This window comes from Leopardus geoffroyi, chromosome D3, assembly GCF_018350155.1.
Source record: "Leopardus geoffroyi isolate Oge1 chromosome D3, O.geoffroyi_Oge1_pat1.0, whole genome shotgun sequence".
Classification (NCBI taxonomy): Eukaryota; Metazoa; Chordata; class Mammalia; order Carnivora; family Felidae; genus Leopardus; species Leopardus geoffroyi.
In genome coordinates this window covers 83,991,103-84,016,782 of record NC_059339.1, presented here as the reverse complement: position 1 = coordinate 84,016,782, position 25,680 = coordinate 83,991,103, and the positions used below count along the sequence as shown (strand labels likewise).

The 25,680-nt window shown below is 36.6% G+C and overlaps 1 pseudogene; it reads right to left on the bottom strand.

Moving 5' to 3' along the window:
• Positions 1 to 16,293: 16,293 nt before the first annotated feature.
• On the bottom strand, positions 16,294 to 18,009 carry LOC123587507 (annotated as a pseudogene).
• Positions 18,010 to 25,680: the final 7,671 nt, after the last annotated feature.

Sequence of the window (25,680 nt, the reverse complement as noted above, 5' to 3'; positions counted from 1 at the left end):
TTGGTTCTTTGAACAATAAATAAAATTGATAAACCCGAAGCAGACTCATCAAGAAAAAAGAGCAAGAACCTAAATAAATAAAATCAGAGATAAAAAGAGGAGATGTAACAATGCCACCATAGAAGTAAAAAGAGTTATAAGACAATACTATGAAACATTATATGCCACCAAATTGGGCAACCTAAAAAAAGGATAAATTCCTAGAAACATACAACCTTCCAAAACTGAATCAGGAAGAAGTAGAAAATCTGAACAGATTAATTACTAGTAATGGAATTGAACTGGTAATCAAAACAGCTACCAGAAATTAAAAGTTCAGGATCAGATGGATTCGCAGGTAAATTCTACCACACTTTAAAAAGAGTTAGTATTGGGACTCCTGGGTGGCTCAGTAGGTTAAGTGTCCAACTCTGATTTCAGCTCAGGTCATGATCTCAGGGTTCTTGAGTTCAAACCCTACATCGGGCTCTCTGTTGTCGGCGCAAAGCCTGCTTTGGGTCCTCTGTCTCCCTTTTTCTCTTCCCCTTCTCCACTTGCTCTCTCTCTCTCTCTCTCAAAAATAATAAATAAACATTAAAAGAAAAGAAGAGTTCATACCTATTCTTCTCAAACTATTTCAAAAAATAGAAAGCTTCCAAACACATTCTACAAGGCCAGACTGACACTGACACCAAAACCTGACATAGATAATACAAAAAAGAAAACTAGAGGCCAATATCCCTGATGAACATTTATTCAAAAATTCTAAGCAAAATATTAGCAAACGATATTCAACAATAAATTAAAAGGATCATTGACCACAATCAGGTTGGATTTATTCCAGAGATGCTAGAATGGTTCGATATTCACTGGTTAATCAATGCGATGTACCACATTTACAAAACAAAAGATAAAGAAGTCATATGATCATCTCAATTGACGCAGAAAAAGCATTAAAAAAATCAACATTCATTCATAATAAAACCTCTCAACAAGGTGGGCTTAGAGGGAACGTACCTCAACATAAAGAAGCCATATATGATAAACCCACAGGCCAACATCATATTCAATGGTGAAAAACTGAGAGCTTTTCCCCTAAGTTCAGGAAAAAAACCCCAGACGCCCACTCTCACCACTTTTATTCAATATAGTACTGGGAGTTCTAGAAACAGTAATTAGACAAGAAAAGAACCAAGAGACATCTATATTGGTAAAAAAAGAAAAAAAAGAAGGTAAACTTTCACTATTTGCAGATGCCATGATACTATACTGTGAAGAAAAAATATATATTATGTATTATATGTATCTTATATATCATACATGAAATATATATCATATATATGTATCCACATCTATATAAATCCATATTTAATAAATATATATCTCTATATCTGCATATATTTTATTGTGAAGAAAATAAAACCTGGGTTAATTTCTAACTCATTTCAACTGCAAAACAATGTAAGAAGGTGATCAAGAGAAAGATGTCTACCTTTCTGTTTTCATCTCTGAATATAATGATTAAAACTACTAAAGTTTATTAAACTGTATACTTTAATATTATCAATAATGTTTTATAGTGATGTGGAATATTATATAATTAAGCTTTATGTATTTATTAATATTTAATGTTTATTAATTTTTGAGGAAGAGAGAGAGAAAGAGAGAAGGGGGGGGCAGAGGGAGAAAGACACAGAATCCGAGGCAGGCTCTAAGCTCCAAGCCGTCAGCACAGAGCCAGACGAGAGGCTCGAACTCATGAATGGCGAGATCATGGCCTGAGCCGAAGTTGGATGCTTAACTGACTGAGTCACACAGGTGCCCCATCCCTATACTTAAATTTAGTTGTGTTCATGGATATATGAGTACATTTTTGGTTTGAAGTCTAACTTAATAGGTTAACAATAATGACCAGCTGTATTATAATTGAAACACTGTCCTGTGCATCAATAAAACTATTTAGCTTTTACCCAGACTACTATCCACAAACTGCTAAAGATTTAGGAGTGGGTAAAAAAGAGAAAATTGGAAAATTATCTCCTCGTGTGTGTGTGTGTGTGTGTGTGTGTGTGTGTGTACCATGGTAATTTGGATACTACCTGAATATTCCACAATGAACTTCATAGAAAGTAAAACATTTAGCTACAGAGTAGGGTGAGACTTTTTATAATCAGTTCTAGAAAGAAATATTTGTGTATAACTTTTATGACGATAGTAATGTTCTACTAGCCATGTAAAGACACATGGTCATCCTTGATTTAAGGATAAAAAACTAGATCTTATTTGATGGAAGGGGAAGGATTTACAGTTAATTTTGTAATCTGCCCTAGTCTTCACCCTATTTATAATATTCCTATTGTTATCAAGCGCAAAATATGATCATTTCCATCCAAAGGATCCCCAAATTATCATCTAATTATGACATCAAAATCCCAGACCATACTTTGCATTACCCTTATCATCTCTCTTGGGTCCAAAGGGAAACAAAACTTCGGTGCACCTTCTCACGTGTGGTACTTCTTAATATAGAGACCTCTGAACTGAGAAAGAATGGTCTTTTTACATTTCTAAGTATCATGATGAGCCGAATTGTGGATAACCGCACTAAATCCCCGTACTCTGAACATGAAGAATGAGAGGCCCATAGCAGTCACTTGTCCATAACAATCTGAAATCCCGCAGGGTGCCTGGGCGGTCCACCCCAGGAGTAGTGAGTGCTTCACCTTGTTCTCATCTGTGGGGAGAGGGTTCTAGTGGACTCTCTCTCTTGGCTCAACCATATGGGATCCTTCCTCTGCCTCCTGAGATGTCCCATTTTTTTTATTCCTGAAAAATTGTCAACGTTTATAGCTTAATAGATTTCTCCACAAACTTCCTGCCAGTAGAAGTTTGGCAACCCCGAGGGCATTATGGAACTTGAGCAATTTCAATTCCTTTTCAGTGAAAGGCACCACATTGCTCTTAAAACGTTTTGTGACACTATTATTTTTTAATTTATACTATATTTATTAGGGAAGAAGAGGAAAAAAACCTACAGTTCTTTCTGAGATGGTCCTTTCTCTATTTTGTGTTCAGCTTTATGTAAGTCCTGTTATTCTAGCTGCACAGGTATATTAGGATTCATATTAAACCTTTTAAAGGCATTAATGCTGATATTTATAACCATGTCTTTGATATTAACTATGGGGTTAGGTATCATTTTATTTTCAGAATCTTAATACTGGCTTGGAGACCAGGGGTAAGAGCTTGTTTTCCATCTCAATAATTTATGGCTCGTTTTTAACCTTTTAAAATTATCCTTGCGATTTTAACAATTTCTTCCGTGGCTCGTTTTTCTCCTAAAGTTCTTTATCATATGCATCTGGGAACATTCAACAGATACTTTCAATATTCTCTTTGGGGATCTCCTTGGAAAGATCCATGTTTATTAGGCCAAGTTGCTGCAGATTACAGTTATGCCAATTGTTCAACAACTATATAAATAAATTGTCATTTTTTTTACCACCCTTCAGTAATAATTTCTGTGTCATTTATCCAGATTTTTCCAACTGTGTGTTTGGCAAGTTTTCATTTTTGATTATCATCCGATTCCAAATCGCATGCCATATGTTTTAGGATTTGTAAAGGCAGTATTCGTTTCTAGAGAACAACTTTTGTACCAGGTCGTTTTTGTTATGATTGTTCACTTTTTGTAAGCCGTCCTCCACCTTAAAACTTATACGACAATGTTGTATCAATATTTATTTAGGTAAAGCAGTCTGTGGTCATTTTGGTTTGGTTAGCTTTGCTGCTGTCTGCTGGGCTTTCTCATCCCTCCAAGAGGAGTGAGTGAGTTCGTTGGAAGCTGCTGTCTGGTGTCAGGCAGACTGGTTGGTGTAACTGGGACCACTTGTTATCTGTTCTACATGATCTCAGGGTCTAGAAGCCTAATCTGGCCTTGCTAACATGTTTGTCTTACTGTCCAGCAGAGTAGCAGCTGAGTAAGCTCGTTTGCAAGCACTTTTCAAGCCTTAGTGCTCCTCACAGTTGGTAATGAATGTTCCACAGGCCATTGAAGGTCATTGCATAGAAGTCATTGCACGGCCAACGTAGATCCATGGGGTGGAGATACAGCCTACAAATTTTGATGGGAGGGAAGTGTTTGTGATCATGTTCAACTCTACCAACACATGTTTCTGCTTGCCCTCTTGTTCATCAGGAGGAGAAAAATTCTCTCAGGTAGTAGCTGGTCTACCAGGCTCAGCCTTAAGAGGGATTGCATGTTTCTATCTGTCTTCCTGCACTTCTTTTCGCCCCACACAAAATAGCTTTCTCCGTGGAGTCCCTGTCCCCTTAGCGTGGACTCCAGAATGGAAACATGTGGAGATATATCTTAGCTGACATGTAGTGGGAATCATCCCAGCTAGTTCTGCAACTCGAAGAAGCAGATCACGTAGCCTTGCCTGTCCTCTGTCAATCTACCAAAACCAGACACACGTGTGTGAGAGAACGTAAATAATTGTCAGGCTATACCATTGAGTTTGGAGTCTTCTAATGAATCAATAAATGACTATACATGCACTATCACCCAAATTGACTGAAGACTTGGCTTGGGTTCGCTGGGTTTATTTCCTCAGAGGGAACAAGAATGTTCATAATGTTTACTTAATTATTTATCTGTGTGAACTAATACATTTTCTTTTTCATACCTCAGTGATAAGAACTGTATGTCATGTTAGGAACAAATGGAATCAATGTGTTTTCACTGCTATAACTCTTCATGGTGAGTGAAGAAACTGTGGCCAAATTATTCTTTCTCTTTTTTGGATGAGCAGGATATCTCCAAAGAATTCAAGAAATATCAGCTTAATATTTGTACAATCGGATACCTGCTAATGAAAGCAAGATTACATCTAAATAGCAAATAGGACAGTGGGGGGCCAATATTAAAAAGCTTTCAGTTTTTACTCAATTCGTGCATGATGACTTTGTTAAAAAGTTGCTTCAGTCTTTTCTTCGTTTGGGTTTTTTTAACAAGGATTTATAGCAAGTTTTGAAATCAGGACTTTTTCATAAAACAGAATTTTGCTGAAGTTAATTTAATGAATACTATGGACTGAACAGTGCTGACTTCAAAAATTGCCTTCAGTACAATTCCTACACACACACACACACACACACACACACACACACACACGCACCATGCACTCACACACCAAGATATTTCTCACTAGGGTGATGTTTAACCCTCACGAATTAGTAAAGGCAGAAGCCCAAACCTGGGTTCTTATATTAGCTTTACAATTCACTGATTTAAGTCTACAGTACATGATTTCTCAATTATAGTTTGCTATATCAAGACACACAAGGCTGACTACTTCCTTGATTCAGTTGTTATATTACTCAATGCTCTCCACCTTTATGTCTACATGTTCTCAATGGTCATTAAAATATAGGGAATAAATCATTCGAAATAATTATCTCCCTGTTTGCTCCTGCAAGGACTGGGACCATGCGAAGCCACTGGAGTGCAATTTTTTCTAGTTGAAATGAATTCTACCAACGAATTCTACAATGTGTTTGTTATACAAACTATATTAGACAATATTTTGTGATATGGCGAGAAAGAATTTATAAAGTTGATGGCCTTAGCAGCAGAAATGGTTCTTTGGGGGGGTTAAATATTGTTTGAAGAATTCTCCACTTTCTCAGAATCTGCCCCTTTGGCTGTAATTCCCTAAGAAGCTTAAGGGTTATCTGGCTACAGGAGCCAAATGGATGGTACCTTGTAAATATCTCACAGTGATATCATGGTTATGAGAACAGCGAAAAAGAAAATCCTAGATCCTTGAAAACATGTTAGATCCTAGGTTCAATCATTTGCTTTGATAAGAAATCCAGAGATCGATAGGGCATTTGGGTGCATTTTATTTTCACTGGGTGTTTTATTTCAATTTCTTATTTTATTCTGAAGGCCTTGCTCAAGTATTTGTTTGTGAAATGGTGGAATCAAACTTCAAAAAGGTAGGAGGGAAGGCTAGAAGGGCAAGTCTCTGAAGCTTTCCTGACTCGGCCCGTCCATGAAGCATCTTGTTATCCTTTGTGTTGTGTAACAGCGGGTACCAGTTGCCTTTGATTAAGTAATTGGGTTCAGGAAACTCTCAGGCATGAACATATAATTATTGTTTCTGCTTCTTTTTGTTCCTCTGACCTGCCAAAAGACATCTGGCTCAACTGTACTATTAGGAATGAAGAGAAGAAAATGGAACTAATAATTCAAATTGTAGTTTTTAAATTTCTCACAAATCCTCTTTTCAACAAAGAAGAAACACAGGAATCTCTTCTTGACAGCCCTGAAGGCACATAACTGGTCACCTAAAATAAAACGTGTAACAATTCAAAAGGACAATTTTAGTTTTCAAAGTAACACAGTTACACACTTTCATCAGAAATAAAATGGCCCCTTAGTTGTGATCAGCACTGAACAGAGAGAAATATCCAAAAAGGAAATGAAATACTGAGGAACACTCTTAGGGTGGTAGATATTTTTCTTTATTTTACTTCAAATTTGTGAAATCTGCCATGTCAGCAGTTTCAAATTAAAAAAAAAAAAATTAAAAAGGCACATTGTTTTCAGGTTTCTTGAGTTGCATATTCTGTATTTATGCCCGTTTTGAAACACAAGTGAGGAGGCAGATTATATTTTCTGATGCTGTCAAACATTCCATTTTTATCATGAAAATGACACATTTTAATGTGATAACTAACAGTTAATATCAGCAGATGGAAAGTCATGTTTATCTTTCAGCTGGTTGCCGTGATGAATTGCAATGTCAGATTTTGTACCTAGGAATTCAGACACTTAGTATCATTTCCACATTTTAAAAATGTGCATCAATATGTTTACATGAATGACTTTAATGTGGAAGGTCACACATGTAGCTTATTGCTTGCTACTGACATGAGTCGAATTATCTGTTTTGAAGTTTTTCAAGCATTGCGATGCCTTCCCAACTTTATTCCACACCCATTATGTAACATACCCATTTAAAAAATACTGTGTCCTTGGGCTTTTAGAGGCTGGTTTAGGATATTAGCATACAAGCAATAAGATAATGAAGGAATGAGAAACAGTATTTTGATATCCTATCCTCTATAGTTCATATTTTCAATCGGACCTCAAGTAGAATATAATGGTCACTTCTGGAATACTGTCGAAGTTTAAGGAGCAAATTGCAAATGATATAATTAGAAGATAACAACATTTTAGAGCAAGAATATCATTACTATAAATTGTTAGCTAAAACTTAGTTTTAGATATAATTTTGTAAAAAAAAATACACACATACAAACACATAAGACTCTATTCCTACCTTTGAATGGAACTATTTATCATGGCGAGAAACTGTTAGAGAATTCAGGAGGCTTTCTGCCATTGAGGTAAGATGAATGATGAATCCAATGCAAGGCAGGGTTTCTTAATAATTTATTGGGTCATGAGTTATGGTTTTGTTCAATTGAAAATTATAAGATAGGTTTGCTTCAGGCAAAGAGCATAATGTATGCAAAAGGAAAATAGATTAAGCAAACATTCCATGAGTTTAATCATTTCAAACATTATACTGGCTAAAGGCCCTGATGCATTTGTCATTAATTCAGGGGACAATTTCACCTCCACATAACATGATCACAAGATGGGGGTTGTCACTAGAGCTCTTTTAATGGGATGCTCATAATGAATAGTCAGCGGAAGTCATTACTCACATTCAATGTTTTTCCTTGTAAACGAGGATAAGAAAGACTGCAGAAACCAAAGCTTCTGATTATTTTTTTTCTCTTGTGGAACGTTAATATTTTTTCTGTTTCTCATCACTCATTTATCCATTGACTTTGACATTCATTCAACATACATTTATTGAGCACCAACTTTGCACCAGAGACTCTGTTCCAGGTTCATTATAAAAGCCATTTCTAAATAGTTCTTGCTGGCCAGCACTTTTGAGGTGAAAACAATTGCATGGGTTTTCTTAGACTAAGGAGTTCATAAAGTTGCCCAGATTTTACCAAAATAATGACATCAATGGATAGGTAAAATTACCACCTCAACCTTCATTTAATCAATTCCCTTTCACGTTTATTGAGAAGTTAGCATATGCATGTTCTTATATACATAAAACAGTGCTCTATTCTACAGGTTGGTCTAAATAATATTTACTTAAAGGTTGCAAATCAGTGTTAAATCAACCCCAATTCAATTTGTATTTGATTTCAGGATCTTTGGTTTTGTCTTGGGAGGTTTTTCATGATGCTGCAAGTTGTTGTTCTTTACCTGGTAACTCCTCATAAAATGTATTGGTTCTGGCAGAAAAAACCCAAAACCCAACAATAATAAAATTATAGTAGTCACATTAGTTTTATGTTCCTCCCAGATAAATCTCCAACCGAGGTCTCGATATTGTGGGGTATAAGGATCTCAAAGGAGTAATAGCATGGCCATATATTTTGATCGTAATGTTTCTCTGGCAGTGAGTTGTCCAAGAAATGTGTCTCTTGAGGGCTGCAGTTCAACCTCCTACAGGCTTAGGAAGAAACACAAAAAACATTTTGGCTACCTATCTCTGGGCTTAAGGATGATGTATGAGTGACTGTCCCATAGTGATCAGGTACAGGTACCTCTTGTCTGAATGGAATCTGAATTCATTTATTGCCTCAGTCAGACATATCTGTTCATTTCTACAGAACACTGCAGAGGAAATCTATAAGACTTCTTATCTATTAAATACATATTTTTTATAAAAAAAATCTAACTTAATTATTTCAAATATTTTTAAAGATCATCTAATCCTTTTTCTTTTAAGTACTTATCACATATTTTGTGGAAGAAATTCTATGAGTTGCTGGTAGATCATAACTGAAAACAGTACTCAATAATTTCTACCCTAATAGAAAGACATTGTATTCTGACAAAATAAAAGGTAAACATATAAATGAAATAAATTATATTATATATTGAAATATGCTATTGGTAAGCAGAAAACAATGAAAAGGGATAGTGAGTCTTGAGTAGAACAGTTGCACTTTCAGATTTTTTTTTTTACAAATTATATGAAAATTTTAGGAAAAAGGTGATTTTTGAGCAAAAAGCTAAGAGGAGTAAGCACATAGGGCTTGATCTTTGGGAAAGGTATTCTAAGCAGAGGGAACAAATACTGTGTCTGATTGTGAAATTAAAAGTTCTGGCGGGGGTATAACCACCCTTCGAGAAAGAGAAGGGTCTTTTAAGAATCTGAAAATACTTTGGTTTTAGTCTGAATGCAACAGGATCTTAGCACAGAATTGACATCATCTAAAATCGATATTAACTTGATAAATCGGACTGATTTTTGAAATAAATTGAGGACCAAGGGTAGAAGCAGAAGTTATTGGAAAAGGAGACTCTTCTTATAATTTATTAAATCGATGAAAGTGACTTGAATTAGGCTGATAGTAGTTGAGGTGATAAGAAGTAGGAGATTTGGGATATATGTGTATTTTTTTTCACAGTGAAAATGAGGCAAAGGTACAGACATTTCTTGTATATCCCCTGTCTCCATATTTGCACAGGCTCCTGCATTATCACCATCCGCCACTGGAGGGGTGCGTTTGTTGTTTGATGAACCTACACATCATCATGACCCAAAGACTGTAGCTTACATTACAGTTCACTCTTAGCGTCGCGCATTCTGTGGGTTTCAACAAATGTATCACTATGGTATCATACAGAATATTGTCACTGCTTTAAAAATCCGCCGTGGTCTGCCTGTTCATCCCTCTCACCACGTAAAATGTGTGTCAACCAGTGATCTTTTTACTGTCTCCATACTTTTGCCTTTTCCAAAATGGCATATAGTTGGAATCCCACAGTAGCAATCTTTTCAATTAGCTGCTTTCACTTTAATATGTATTTAAGTCTTCTAAAGGGTATGTGCTTGCCCTTTCACAAAGAACGGAATGGATTACAGAGAATGACCGCAAATCTCAAAAAGATTTGGTGTAAAGAGGGAGGTGTAATTTATTTTGTTAGATGCTATCTTTATTTTATATTTAGAACTTAAGCACGGGGAGAGAGTATTCGATTAGAGATATTACTCATTTGGCACTTTTTCCTTTACAATGCCTGAGGCATTTATCTTGATCGCTATGTGGAAAGAGGTACTTCTCAAAAAACACGAATGTATAATTTTATTCAAAATTATGCATTTTCATTTCAGGTAACAAAAATTATTTATTTCTTTGTGGCTCAACAATCTTTCCCTAAACTAGTCATTATGACATTTCTTTCTTCTATGTATTGTTTTCAGCTCTATGACTTTTACATAAAGGAAAAGAAAAACTACAGAAGAAAGCTGTATATTTTAAGTTAGGCATATAAGTTGTTAGCTTGCATTTGATTCTGTGACTGAGTATTTTACTATTTTCTGAGAAAGGAGACAAAAATCGGGGAGGGGAATCAAACAAACATGTCAAGTTATTATGTACCGTTAAAAACTTCTTCAAAGGGTACTAAATGAAACGTCAAAATTTTCAATTTTTAAACTATTTTTCAAGATCCAAATGAAAAGGCAAAAATATGACAATCTTATTACAATCTTGCTTTAAAATCCTCTCCTTTATTTTTATAAATGGTGGAGAATATAAATTACCTGTATGAATTATATAAATCATGTGTGTCTAGATTATAACCAAAATGTTTTATTTGAAAATATTATATCGGTATTTCTTTTATCACATATGTATGCTAGAGTCATTGTTATGTTTAGCCAATAAATGCTGAATGCATGTAGTATTTTTGATCCTGGTACATATTACACAGGCTCATTAAAAATTCAAGCAAAATGTTAAGATGTTAGCTAATTTTCCAGGAAATAAGACTGTGGTATATTTGTAAGAGTCAGACCTTATTTCCTATGAAATATTCATAGCATCGATTTCCCTTGTTTCATAACACACTAGAGAGAAAGAGTTCAAAAATCCAAACAAAAAAGAAAATTTTTTATTCCATTGCTCATAGAAGTTAAGTTCCCTAAGTTTTGAGGTACACATGGAGCTGCTGTGGATGGTAGGGAGAGCTGCAAACCACACAACCCACAGGGCACTATTTGTGTGTTACATTAACGGTGTAACACAATATCTCTAAGCTTAGGTCTAGTTTGAGACTCTTATTTTGTACTAGAGCTATGTAATGTTTTATCTGGGACTGTAATATTTGATTTTGATTTTTCAGTATTTGATGTTGAAGAACATGATAATATGGCCTCCTTGGGGAGGAAAGTAAAATAAAAAATGTTAGGGAAACTTTTCAATTAACTACTAGTTCTTTTTTTTTTAAATTTGTCTCAAATTTTTATTAACTTCCAGTTGGTTAATATACAGTGTCATATTAGTTTCAGGTGTAGAGTTTAGTGATTTAGCACTTACATACAACAGCCAGTGTTCATCACAAGTTCCCACCTAATCCCCATCATCAATTTAATTCCCCCACCTCCTCTCTGGTAACCCTGCATTTGTTTTCTGTCTCTGTAGTTCAGGGTCTGTTTCTTGGTATTCCTCTCCTTTTCCCCATATATTTATTTGTTTTGTTTCTTAAATTCCACATGTGAGTGAAATCATATAGTATTTGTCTTTCTCTGACTTATTTTGCTTAGTGTAATACTATCTAGCTCTATCCACCTCATTGCAAATGGCAAGATTACATTCTTTTTTATGGCTGAGTAATATTACATGTGTATATATACTTTTGTGTATATATACTGTGTGTGCGTGTATATCCTCACCAACACCCCTTGTTTTCTGTGTTGTTGATTTTAGCCATTCTGACAGGCGTGAAGTGATATCTCATTGTGATTTTGATTTGCATTTCCCTGATGTCGAGTGATGTTGAGCATCTTTCATGTGTCTGTTGGCCATCTATGCATCTTTGGAAACATGTCTATTCATGTCTTCTGCCCATTTTTTAACTGCATTATTTGGTTTTAGGGTGTAGAGTTTGATAAGTTTTTTTTATATATTTTGGACACTAATCCTTTATCAGATATGTCACTTGCAAATATCTTCTCCCATTCCATAGGTTGCCTTTTAGTTTTGCTGATTGTTTCCTTCACTGTGCAGAAGCTTTTTATATTGATGAAATCCCAATAGTTTGTTTTTGCTTTTGTTTCACTTGCCTCAGGAGACATCTAGTTAAGAAATTACCATGTCCAATATCAAAGAGGTTACTGCCTATGTTCTCCTCTAGGATTTTCATGGTTTCCTGTTTCATATTTTGGGCTTTAATCCATTTTGAATTTATTTTTGTATGCAGTAAGAAAATGGTCCCGTTTCTTTCTTCTGCATGTTTCTGTCCAGTTTTCCCAACATCATTTGTTGAAGAGATGTCTTTTTTTTTCCATTGGTCCTGCTTTGTTGAAGATTAATTGATCATATATTGTGGGTTCATTTCTGGGTCTTCTATTCTGTTCTATTGATCTACGTGTTTATTGTTGTGCTAATACCACACTGTCTTGATCACGACAGTTTGAGTAACATGGTGTCTGCAAACAGTGAGAGTTTGACTTCTTCTTTACCAATTTGGATGGCTTTTATTTCTTTTGTTGTCTGATTGCTGAGGCTAGGACTTCCGGTACCATGTTAAATAGAAATGGTATGTAGAAAAACCAAAAGACTCACACACACAAAAAAAAATTTGCTAGAACTGGTACACAAATTCAGTAAAGTTGCAGGGTACAAGATTAATGTATAGAAACTTGTTGCATTTCTATACACCAATAATGAAGCAGCAACCACTAGCTCTAAGGGACAAAATATAGAGAGAGAATGAAGAACTTCACCAAGAAGTAAAAACAAAAAGGGGTGAAGTTATGAAGTTGTCCTTAGAAAGTTGAGTGTGGGGAAATAACCCGTCCTCCAGAAGTCTTTATTTTATTGTCCTCTTAATCTCTTACCAAACCAAAGTCACAGATGTGGGAGGTAGGTTTGAAATGCCGATTTCTTTAGAACTCATGATATATATCCGCAGAAAGGACAGACATGTGCCAGTTTACTTGGTTTTATTTTATGGTCAGTATGTAGATCCAAGAAGCACATATGACTCACAATCAGCTAGTAGAGTAATTAATCATAAGCCAGAGGCCAATGTTACCTACCCAGAGTTTAGTTTCAGTGCATACTTTGTATAATTTTTTTTAATTTTTTTAAACGTTTATTTATTTTTAAGAGAGAGAGACAGAGCATGAGTGGCGGAGGGGCAGAGAGAGAGGGAGACACAGAACCTGAAGCAGGCTCCAGGTTCTGAGCTGTTAGCACAGAGCCCGATGCGGGCTCGAACCCACGAACTGTGAGATCGTGACGTGAGCCGAAGTCGGATGCTTAACCAACAGAACCACCCAGGCGCCCCAACTTTGCATAAATTTAAGCATTTTATTGAAATTTGGTATCACTGACAAATTCTCTGCTGTGTAAAAGAATCCAGATGGTGTGAATTCTAGGTTAGGTTTTTGTATTTTCATGACTGAGGCAAAGTGAAATTCATATATAGATTATAAAAACATGTCTTACGGTTTTGAAGCCATAATTCAGAGACTTAATAGCCTATTGCTATATATTACAATTATACACATAGCATTAATATAACATTAGCTAAAAGGCCTGCCATATAGCCATGACGTTAAGGGAAAAAGTTCATTTATATTTTAATTTTAGCTTGAAACAGATAACTCTGGAATGTTATTCAATGTATATTAACTAAGACTGATAATCAATGCTTTCATTTAAACTTAAATACTAATGCATGCAGCAGAATTAAATCCAATGACTTTGATTTTCTTTTCCTGGAGCTATTTGAAATTATTTGATCCATCTTTCTTAACACTCAAATCTGGTCCATTAAGACTGAAAAGGCAGAAAAATGCTGCATTAAAATTAAAAGCTCATATTCTGAAAAGCAGTTAGCTAAACTCTGAGACTTTAATGTCCAGATGTAATATTTTCATTTCATATGAAGGAAAATAAGTTATTATTGCATTTGACCTTTAGAAGTTATGTTTTATGTATAGTTAAAATAAGTAAGTTCCTGTATGCTGATCAATAAACAAGACTGTGTTTTGAAGTCAGTTGCAATAACTGTGTACATTAAAAATGAAAAGAAAGGACAGTGTATGTATGAGATTTTAGAACATTCCAAATTTTGTACCTTATAGCTATTGAGCTGTATTCATAATTATTCTACCTTATTAAATTATACACAATTATCTACGCACATCAAACCATTTAGTCAATTTCAGCCCTGTTTTTAGCTCTCAGTTTTCTTGACTACTAAAAAAAACGTTGCTTTAGGTACTAGCAAAGTACATTATTTATTAAAATAAAATTATTTGAGCCAGATATTTCTCTGACTCTTCTCAGGGTTTTGTGTCTCCTTTTTTAATGATCATCTTTACACACTTGAACATATCATGTCTACAGTCCTTCCTGAGGTGTCATTTTTAGTCTAGATTCTTAGGATATGATGATACTTGACTGCATTGTCTTATAATGAGCAACCAGAAATAGATTTCTACTCCATATCGGTAGCCCTTGCCAACCAATCAGAATGGAAAGGCAGAGCTGTGTTATTTTAGTGACCCTACACTTTGGGTGAGCCATTCCTACACACTTTTTATGAATTTATCATTATTCTTATTCTGTCCTCATGCGCTCAGTGGGGTATCTCAATGTACAATGCAGAAAGTTCAGTGAGTTTAATTAATAATCAAAAGTGTCTCTTTTAATAGTATTAAAAAATATAAAAAGTTAATTCACTAACTTAATAAACAAATACACTCAACTATGCCATGGCATTTCATGCCATTCTGTCTGAAAAGTTTTCTTCCTAAGCAATTCTACATTTGTTATTACAGTTTGAAGAAAATATACTGGTAAAATAATGTTTCAACTGTAAACATAATATGTATTTTTAGAAATTCTGTTGGTTTTGGCACTTCCCTGAAGATTCACAGAGATCTTTTAGAAATTCAATATAATGTAACTATGAGGTAAGGATTAAGAATAATGTGGTATTTTCAAAATGACACATATGAAGGTATCTTAGTAATTGATAGTTATTTTGAAAACAAAGGTACAAGGGAAAAGTCAATTTATCCCCCAAAATAAAACTATATCATCATCAGGATGATTTTCCACAAACTAAATGGAAAAAAAAAAAAAAAAAAAAGAATGGACTCTGGAGTTATATCACTAAAATTTGAGTCTTGGATTTGCAGTCTTGAGCATTGAACTACCATGATCTGTTTCTTCATGTTTAAAAATATGAAGTAACAGTTATTGTACCTATTTTATAGTGCTGTTGTGAGTTCTCAACAAGTCACAGTGGAAAAATGTTCTTAGAAAGCTATCTCCTGGGGCACCTGGGTGGCGCAGTCGGTTAAGCCTCCGACTTCAGCTCAGGTCATGATCTCGAGGTCTGTGAGTTCGAGCCCCGCGTCGGGCTCTGTGCTGACAGCTCGGAGCCTGCAGCCTGTTTGCGACTCTGTGTCTCCCTCTCTCTCTGCCCCTCCCCCGTTCATGCTCTGTCTCTCTCTGTCTCAAAAATAAAAATGTTAAAAACAAAATTTAAAAAAAAAAAAAAAAAAGAAGAAAGCTATCTCCTGCATACTTAAGACCTCTTGTTACTATTATCCAAACTCAGTAATATACACATTTTTCAGTTTCCAGGTCATTTTATTCAGAATCTTGTGTTTGTTTCCTGAATTAATCTAGACTATACAAAACAATGTAAAAATGGCTACCATTTTCTCTCCCTGATGCCCATCATGGGGACAATAACCTGGGCCATTTAACTCAGGGGGTTCCCCAGATTCGGTCCAGTAAATGAGGCCAAATGACACTCTAGCCCCTTGAATCATTTTCAGATGCATTTAGCTGCAGTGAGGAAAGCCTAATGGGGTGTGGAGGTTAACTAGGCTATGGAGATAATTTGGGGAAAAGAGATGGTACCTGGGGCAAGAGCCTACCCAAACAAAAGAGTGTCTAAGATGTTTATGATTCCTTCTTGTGCCTCAAAAAGTGACATTTACTCAAAGAAAAAAATGACAGAATGTCCATCCCTTGGTTCCCTTTCCTCTTTACTCCCACTCCTTTTCAACATCCCATCCCCCCAGACTGAACCCTGGGTAGGGCTATGTAGCAGGACACTCTCTCAGGTGAGGTCAGCAACACTGAGGGACATCTCCTCGATGGAGGTGTTGTAGAATTTCTCAAAGAGCCCTTTGTCTTCTTCTGAGACCATGTAAACACCCACATCCTTAGGGCCAAATCATCTACCATCACCTATTCACTATGGATATAGTTTTCCCTGTTGGTGGGAATGTCATAGATGGTGACTAAAGAAACCTGCTGTACATCAATGCCTCTGGCCAGCAGGTCAGTGGTAATCAATACTCTGCTAGAGACAGTGCAGAACTCCCTTATGATAACATCTCATTATCCTTTTGGCCCCTATCTCTGTGCATTGCAGTCACGGTCAAGTCTGCGGCTTGCATCTTTTCAGTGAACCAATCAACCTTCATTCAGGTGTTGAAGAATATGACTGCCTGTGTGAGGGTCAGCATTTCATACAAGTCACATAGTGTGTCCAGAGTTCAATCTTCCCATTCCACACCGATGGAGAACTGGCAGATACTCTCCAGGGTCAACTCTTGCTTCTTGACCAGAATCCAAATGGGGATTCAATTTCTTGATCACCTCGAGCATGTCAGAAAGCATTGCAGTTGACGGAAAAACCACCTGGGTGCTGCTGTCAAGCTTTTGGAATATGTCATAGACCTGGTCTTTGATTCCGTGGCTTAGCATTTCATCAGTTTTCCTCCAGTACAAACATCTTGAGGTATTTGGGAGACAGGTATCTCCGGTTAAGCATATCAAACACAAGACATGGGGTACCCACGACAGTATGGGAAGCTTTCATCTTCTGTATGTCAGCTTCTGTATGTCAGCTGGTATCTTGGTCCCCCAAGTGTGGCAGAAGGCACCCATAGAATTTCCTAATGCTATGGATACCTTCTGTATCTGCTGAGCCAACTCTAGTAGGTGTGGGGCCAAGGCCTCTGTAGCCTTTAGATATTATTTTCTCCTTACCACATCAACTTCATGATGCATGGACCTCTAGTTTTTCATTTAATTGAGCAATCACGCTCAACTGCCTCATGCCAGGAACACCTTAACCCTGGATCAATCCATCCAGTTAGCTTTCCCATAGCAACTCCAAGACTGATGAACCTATTAGACAAATACATACATACATACATACATACATACATACATACATACATACATACTACTTCTCAGATTTGGTCCCTTTCTCAGTTTCTTAACTCAAATTTAACTGAGTCCTCATTCGTGCCTGGAAATAATAAATTCTTTCCTTAATAATTGCTATTTTCCAATTCTCTCCTTTTTATTCATTTATTTTTTGTTACCAATGGCCGTGCTACTCATCCATAATCTTAACCAGGTGAGCCTCATCTCTCCTTCACCAACCGAAAATAGAAAAAATCAGAAAGATCCAATTCAATGTGTTGCAGAATCGATATAAAAAAAAGTGGCTGTTTTCCCAGTCCCAGATTGGGCTTGAGCGGTCTCATCGTAACCACTGATACAAAGAATGGCTCGCTCCTGGATGGCAGAAGGTTTCTCAAAACCATTGGCAGAGATGCCTTGGAGAAGGGACTCAGAGAAGCTCATGTCATCAAAACTGTTGATGATCTCGTTCCAGTTACTGTCAATGATGCCTTCAAGCTCCAACCCTTCCAGGCCACTGTCTCTGGATCAGGAATCCTGACGCAAAGACGTGATCCTTAGAAACTTCAAACTCAGTAATATATTTGGATAGAATTTCACATTTAAGCTATTCCAGAGGCAATTTTCATTGGTCTGGTCAGAAGTTAATATGGAAATAATGTACCGGTCACTTATTGATTTTGTATACAATTCACATACTCTTGCTCCTCTGTAATACATATATAAAAAGTTATTTCAAGTACATTTTATTTTTTAAGATCTCCTGACAAGTGTTTTGCAAAATATACCATAGATTGGGAAGAAACTTTTTATGAGCCTACAAATCTCTTCCATGTTGACAACATCCTTGTTTCCTGTCAAATATTTCTAAAGAGGCCCAGACTTATTTTCTTCTCACACATACAACTGTGCTATAATTGTCATATATATATATATATATATATATATATGATATTTAATTATACATATAGTCACTGATTGCAAATGAATACCAAAACTGTCAAATAATCTTACTCTATTTTTATGGAAATTTTAGTCTTCTCTCAGAAAATACTTTTATTTTCTTTATTCCTAAACTTCTCATGCAGCATACAGATTTTCACCTGATTACCTTTCCTTATGCTTCCCTTAGAAAATCAAGACAATTAGGAGGGACCTAATTCATCCTTTCACATCAATTGTATGCATCTGCAAACACTTGGGCACAGACATTCTGCCTTTTCTGTAGTTACAATTAAAGGTCTTGTTCTGTGTTTTGTTTGTTTGTTTGTTTTAATGTCTTCCTTCCTCTGGTAGGAATATGGATCGCATACTCTCTCAACTTTTCAAAGACACGTCTCCAGAAATTATATTCTAACTCTTTGTATTATTAATTTGGCACTCACTACTAATTCTTCAAGGAAATGAAATATTATTCAAAACATTCCCTGCTTCTATCACCCCTCTTTAAAAATTCTCATTCTACAAGAGGATTATGTTCTAATGCATGCACTCATATATCAGGATTTGTCATGTGACTTCCTTTGACTAATGGTATCACAGTGAGACTGACACATACTAACTTAACAAGAACATTAGAAGTATTACATGGTTTTCCTATTCTTGCTTTCCTCTAATATGAGGAAAGTTGTCACAGACTATGAGTCTGGAGTTCACTCTTGTCTTACAAGAGAGCAGACACAGAACTGAACACGAGAGAGGCTAATGTCAGGGAAGAGAGGAGAGCCCCAAACAGGGGTTTTGTCTCCGTATTAATTGAGCTCACAAGATATCACTCACGTGGGGAACATGAAGAAAACAAGATCTTACACACGTGAACATGGAGAAAACAATCATTAACTTGTGCGTATAAGAAGCAAAGGGTCTGGGAGGGAAAGTGGTGTTTGTGATCAAGGTACATTGGCTCCAGATGGAAAGTAGTTTCCTGCAGGTGATATTACAAGTTACTCGTGGTTCATTATAATATCTCACTTGCTAACCTCGGGCACTTTCGCCCCTTGGTAGCAGCTTTTTGTCCGCAAGCTTTTATCTAACCCATTTATGTAAGGAGAACCTATTTCCCCACAGGGAGTGATGATCCAGGGAGGGGATGTTATTTCATGTTCTCAAATGTTTATTTACTTATTTTTGAGAGAGAAGAGGGGCAGAGAGAGAGAGGGAAGGAGAGAACCCCAAGTAGGCTTGGTGTTGTCACAGCATAGCCCAATGTTGGGCTCAAACTCATGAACCGTGAGATCATGACCTGAGCCAAAATCAATAGTTGGACGCTTAACCTGCTGAGCCATCCAGACGTCCCCTGGAGAGGATGCTATTTCAGCCAGAGCTACACATGACCCGGACTAAACAAGAACCAAATTACACAAGCTGGAACTAAATGAAGAAATTTTTTTTAAATATACTGTTTTAAGCTCCTGACACATTTCAGTCCTGGACGGTTTTGGATCTGGAGTCTGTCTGTAACTTCTGTTGTAAAATATAGTCACCCCTTTCCTAAGGGATAGACACTCAAAAGTCAGATCAGCCGAACATATTCAGAAGTGATATCTTGACTTCACTTCAAAAATGGCTTTTCAGATTGAAAACTAGTAATCAATCTGCTAGTTTTTTTTTTGTGATACTAATCAGACTCTCTCCTTCTTGATCTTCTACCACTGAAATCACACGAGACAGATGCACATATACTTGTACTGTCTGTAATGTCTTCAGAGCTCAGTATTGAAAGATAACAATTCTACATTGTTGCTTGGAAATTTACCCTAAACATGGATAAAGGAAGACAGCCTTCCAACTCTGATACATTCAGGAAATCTTTTGTTAAAAACACGAGTCCTTCCTTCCTCCCTCCCTTCTTTCCATCTTTCCTTACATAAGTAAAGACAAGGGAGTGTAAAGCATCCTGAGATGCTCTGGGAGTCACAGGCATTTCCAGCATTTCCAAGTGGCTAGTTTACTGTGTGTGTAAGAAGTACCGAGTAGGGATTTTGTCACGAAACCTCGCGGCATAGATTTCTTTGCTTTGTAAGTGACGAAAAGTGTACACAAAGCATGCCATTATAGTTGTGCGTATCTAAGAGGAGTATATTAATTACACCATGAATCCATATAAAACATGTCACTGCCTTCAGGGGCAGCTTTCATGGCTACCTCTCAATGCCTAGAAGACACGTGTCTTAATGGTGTTCATACCGTAAACTTAAGTCTGCAGCATGAGAGCAATAATTTTAATTGTACCTAAAATGGATTTAAATTATTGTACTAGGATAGCAGAGACACAGGACATTTGTGAGGTTTCAGGAATAGAAGTGTAGCATAGGGATAAAGTAACTGCCAAGCAGCGTCAGGATGTGCTAGGATGGCCACTTAGCACCATGTCAGAAACGAACTGCGTCCACCCTTGAGTAACTTTTTAATTAACTATTAGGCATATTAATTAGGGTGAAGAATAAAATAGACTGAGACCGTTATTGTGAAAACAAACCAAAATGAGCTTTTAAAGTTATGCAAAATATTAAGATAGAATACATTTTGCCCAGAGAAAGATTTATTTGTTTTTGACAATGTAAATAGAAGGGTATAATTGGAAATTAAGTTTATTATCATTTTTTTGTCAGCATTTTTTTCTGAACTTCGCACTGGGAACATTGATGAATAAGGCATTACAAATGGGTGTTCTTCATTTCAGAAATACATCACATGTTAATGCATTATAGAAAGCTATTCCATAAAGTAATATGAACATCTGGTTTCGAGAAATTTTTTCAACTAATATCAATTTTATTCTGTGTGAGCTGTTTTTTCTTGTTTTTGTCCTAATTTCCTTTTAAAGAAATATTGTCAAAACCCTTCAACATGTGAAAAGCTATTTTTATAAGAAGAAAAGTTGACTTCATGCAGATGTGTCCAGTCCAACAGCCTTTTTGTGTTTTTGTTGTTTTTTTCCTACAAAATTCAGCATTTGCCTCTAATTTTAATTTTTTGTACCCACTCATGCAGGATTTCAGTGGTGAATCAGTTCCATGTGGCTTCTGTCCTCGTACATGTTACCTCACTCATATCTTATTTACACTTCACAGGACCCACTGGAACTAAGTTTAATTATTCCTTCACCTATTTTTTAGATGAGGAAACAACGTCTATGATCACAATGGTATAAACCTGTCACATTTAAATAGCTGACAGTCTTTCTCTCCTAAATCCCTTTACACTCTCATCAATACCAGGGATTTCCAGGGCAGTCATTTTACAATTTTATTCATTTTTATTTTTTAAAATTCTTTAAGTTTTTCATTTTACTTCCAGTATAGTTAGCATTCAGTGTTATTTTAGTTTGACACGTATGGCACAGTGATTCAACAGATCTATACATTACTCAGCGCTCATCACAATAAGTGTAGTCTTTAATCTCCATTGCCTATTATACCCATCTCCCCACCTACCTCATTTTAAACTTACCCTTCTTCTTTATTATCTGTAAATAGATACAGATTAGTGCATTTAGTGTTTAAGTTTAGTGTTTAAGTGCATATCAGTGAGTTCTTATAAAAAAGTTCTTTAAAAAAATTAATGCATTCTTATTCCCATGGTAATCAACGTGATCCGCACTTTCAGGATTGGATGGTTATCATAAAAACAACCTCCTCCTTAAACTCCTTAAACTATTTTTTAGTTCAGGCACTCAATCCAAAGCATTGAAATCAGCTTTTTAGACCCTGAGCTGCTTGGCAATAATAGGTAAGAAGAAAATCGTGGCTTCTTCCTACTTCCCCCCTACCTTTTTTTTTAATGTTTATTTTTATTTTTGAGACAGAGAGAGCACGAGTGTAGGAGGGCTCTGAAACAGGCTCCTGGCTCTGAGCTGTCAGCACAGAGCCCAACGCGAGACTCTGACTCATGAACCATGAGATCATGACCCGAGCTGAAGTCAGAGGCTTAACTGACCAAAACACCCAGGCACCCCTTCCTTTTTTCTCTTTTATGGTTAAATCTTAAAAAGGTTTCCTCTCCCTGTGTTGTATGTAATTTGTATATGAGTTACATATTTCCTTATCTTCTGAACTTATTCCTATTGGGAATAACATGTTCTTAATTGATCTTTTACCATATATTGCTCTTTATTTCATTTCTTGGTTAAAATCTGAATGTATGTTTATTTCTGACCACGTGGTTGAATTTTTTTTTTTTTTAATGTTTATTTAGTTTTGAGAGAGACAGGCAGAGCATGAGCAGGGGGAAGGGTAGAAAGAGAAGGCGACACAGACTCTGAAGCAGGCTCCAGGCTCGGAGCTATCAGTGCCAAGCCCGATGTGGGGCTCAAACTCACAAACCGTGAGATCATGAGCTGAGCCGAAGTCAGATGTTTAACCAACTGGGCCACCCAGGCGTCCCTCTGGCCACATACTTTAAAATGACCCATTCTTTCCTAGTTCACTCAGGGGTTGTTACAACGGATGTTTCTGAGCCTCAGACAGACCTCCTCTAGTGTCTTGAGTCCTTATTTTCTCCCTATCACATCAACTGCATACTGGGTGAATTTCTATTTTTTATTTAATTGGGCAATCACACGCAACTGCCTCATGCCAGGAACACCTTAACCCTGGATCAATCCATCCAGTTAGCTTTCCCACAGCAACTCCAGGACTGATGAAGCCTACTGGACAAAAAAAAAAAAAAAAAAAAAAAAAAAAAAAAAAAAAAAAACACACAAAAACAAAAAAAAAAGAAACAAAAATAGTACTTCTCAGATTTGGTCCCTTTATCAGTTTCTTACCTCAAATTTAACCGAGTCCTCATTAGTACCTGGAAATTGTTTCCTTTCCACTTGCTGTCCTTTTTTGTTTTGTTTTGTTTTGTTTTGTGATCAATGGCCCTGTTACTCATCCGTAATTGTACGTAGGTGACCCTAAACTAATTCACCAACCAAAAATAGAAAACGTCAGAAAGAATTTCCCTCAAAGTTATGCCCAGGCCCCTAAAAAGTGATGCTAATGGACACCTTTGCTGTCGGACTCCAATGGACAAGAATCCCCTCAAGAATAAAGGAAATTCTTAGTTCCCAGCCTTAGATCCATGCTCCTTCCCTAATCCTTTAAAAAATCAGCTTTTCTTTTTTACTGAGCCCCTCCTACAAATACTAAGCACAGCTAAAATAGTGTATCTTATAAACATACAGACAAAGGCACACAATCCTCCTTTCTCCTGACCTCATGGCACTTCCTACTATTGCCCCGTTTATCTCTACCCTCTAGATTAAGTCTTCATGAACCAGGGACTTCACTATGCTTCAATCATTCACTTTCTGAGTACAGTAAAACCTTGGTTTGCGAGCATAATTCATTCTGGAAACTGGCTTGCCATCCAAAGCACTAGTATATCAAAGCGAATTTCAAGAACTATTGGCTCAGTTCTGATCCTGTGATACTTGGTGTCACTTACTATTCCTATTGCCAAGACTTGGCTTGTTTATCAAGTTAAAATTAAAAATTAAAATTAAAAAATTAAAAATGTTGGCTTGTCTTGCAAACACTCCCAGAACAAGTTACTCACAATCCAAGGTTTTACTGCATTTCTTTAAATCACTGACACCTTTGTGGTGCCTGGGTGGCTCAGTCAGTTAAGTGCCCGACTTCGGCTCAGGTCATGATCTCACAGCTCATGTGTTCAAATCCTGTGTCTGGCTCTGTGCTGACAGTTCAGAGCCTGGAGCCTGTTTTGGATTCTGTGTCTCCCTCTCAACGTTTTATTTATTTTTGGGACAGAGAGAGACAGAGCATGAACGGGGGAGGGGCAGAGAGAGAGGGAGACACAGAATCGGAAACAGGCTCCAGGCTCTGAGCCATCAGCCCAGAGCCCGACGCGGGGCTCGAACTCACGGAGTGCGAGATCGTGACCTGGCTGAAGTCGGACGCTTAACCGACTGCGCCACCCAGGCGCCCCTCTGTGTCTCCCTCTCTCTGCCCCTACCTCGCTCGTGTTCTGTCTCTCTCTCTGCCTCTCTCTGTCTCTCAAAAATAAACATCAAAAAATAAAAAAAATAATAAAAACTGACACCTTTGCTCCCAGCAGTACTTTGTCACTAATGTCATTACTGATATTAGTCACTAATGACCCAGAACTTACACACTCCACAAAAATTAATTTAAAATGGGCCATAGACCCATATGTAGAATGCGAAACTCTAAAACTCCTAGAAGATAGCATTGGATAAATTCTCAATGACCTTGGGTTTGGTGATGACCTTTTTTTACAACAAAGGCATGATCCATTAAAAATAACTGGTAAGTTGGAATTCATTAAAATAAAAATTTCTGGTTTGCAAAGGATACAAAAGAATGAGAAGATACCACAGACTGGGGAAAAGTATCTGCAAAAGATATTGTTAAAAGGCTACTATCCAAAATATACAAAGAACTCTGAAAACTCAATAATATGAAAGTGAAAACCAGATTAAAAAATGAGCATAAGTTCTGAAGAACTTCACCAAAGAAGATAAACAGATTACAAAAAAAAAAAAAAAAAAAAAAAAAAAAAAAGGAAAAAAAAAAAGAATGTAAAAAGATGCCCAAAAAGCAAATGCCATTAGGGATTTTACAAATTAAAGCAACAATGAGAAGCCAATACACGTTTGTTAGATAGGCCAAAATCCAAAACACTGGATCACCAAATGCCAGATGGGATGTTGAGTGACAAGAAAGCTGATTCCTTGAAAATGGGAATATAAAACAGTTCAGCCACTTTGAAAGGCAGTTTGTTCAATTTCTTACAAATCTGAACACAAGCCTCACCATATTAGCTAGCAATTATGCTCCTTGGTCTTTACCCAAATTTGTTGAAAATCTTTCCATACAAAAGCGTACACATGGATGTTTACAGCAGCTTTACTCATAAATTGCCAACATTTGGAAGCAGCCAAGATGTTCCTCAATAGGTGAGTGGATAAACTGTGGTCCAGACAATAAAATATTCTTCACTGCTAAAAAAAAAAAAGAAAATGAGCCATCAAGCCATGATAAGACATGGAACCTTGCATGCATATTAATAAGTGTAAGAAGCCAACCTAAACAGCTACATACTGTACAATTCCAACTATATGATATTCTGGAAAGGGTAGATTATAGAGCCAGTAAAAAGATCAGTGGTTGCCAGAGTTTACAGGGAAAGGAGGGATGAATGGGTGGAGTACAAAGAATATTTATATTAGTGAAATTATTCCACGTGATATTATAATGGTGGATACGTGTCATTACATTATACGTTTTTCCAAACCTATAGAATGTACATAGGAAAAATGAACTGTAATGTAAACTGTGGACTTTGGATGATGACGTGTTAATATAGGCTCATCGAAGGGTGCCTGGGTGGCTCAGTCGATTAAGCATCTGACTTCAGCTCAGG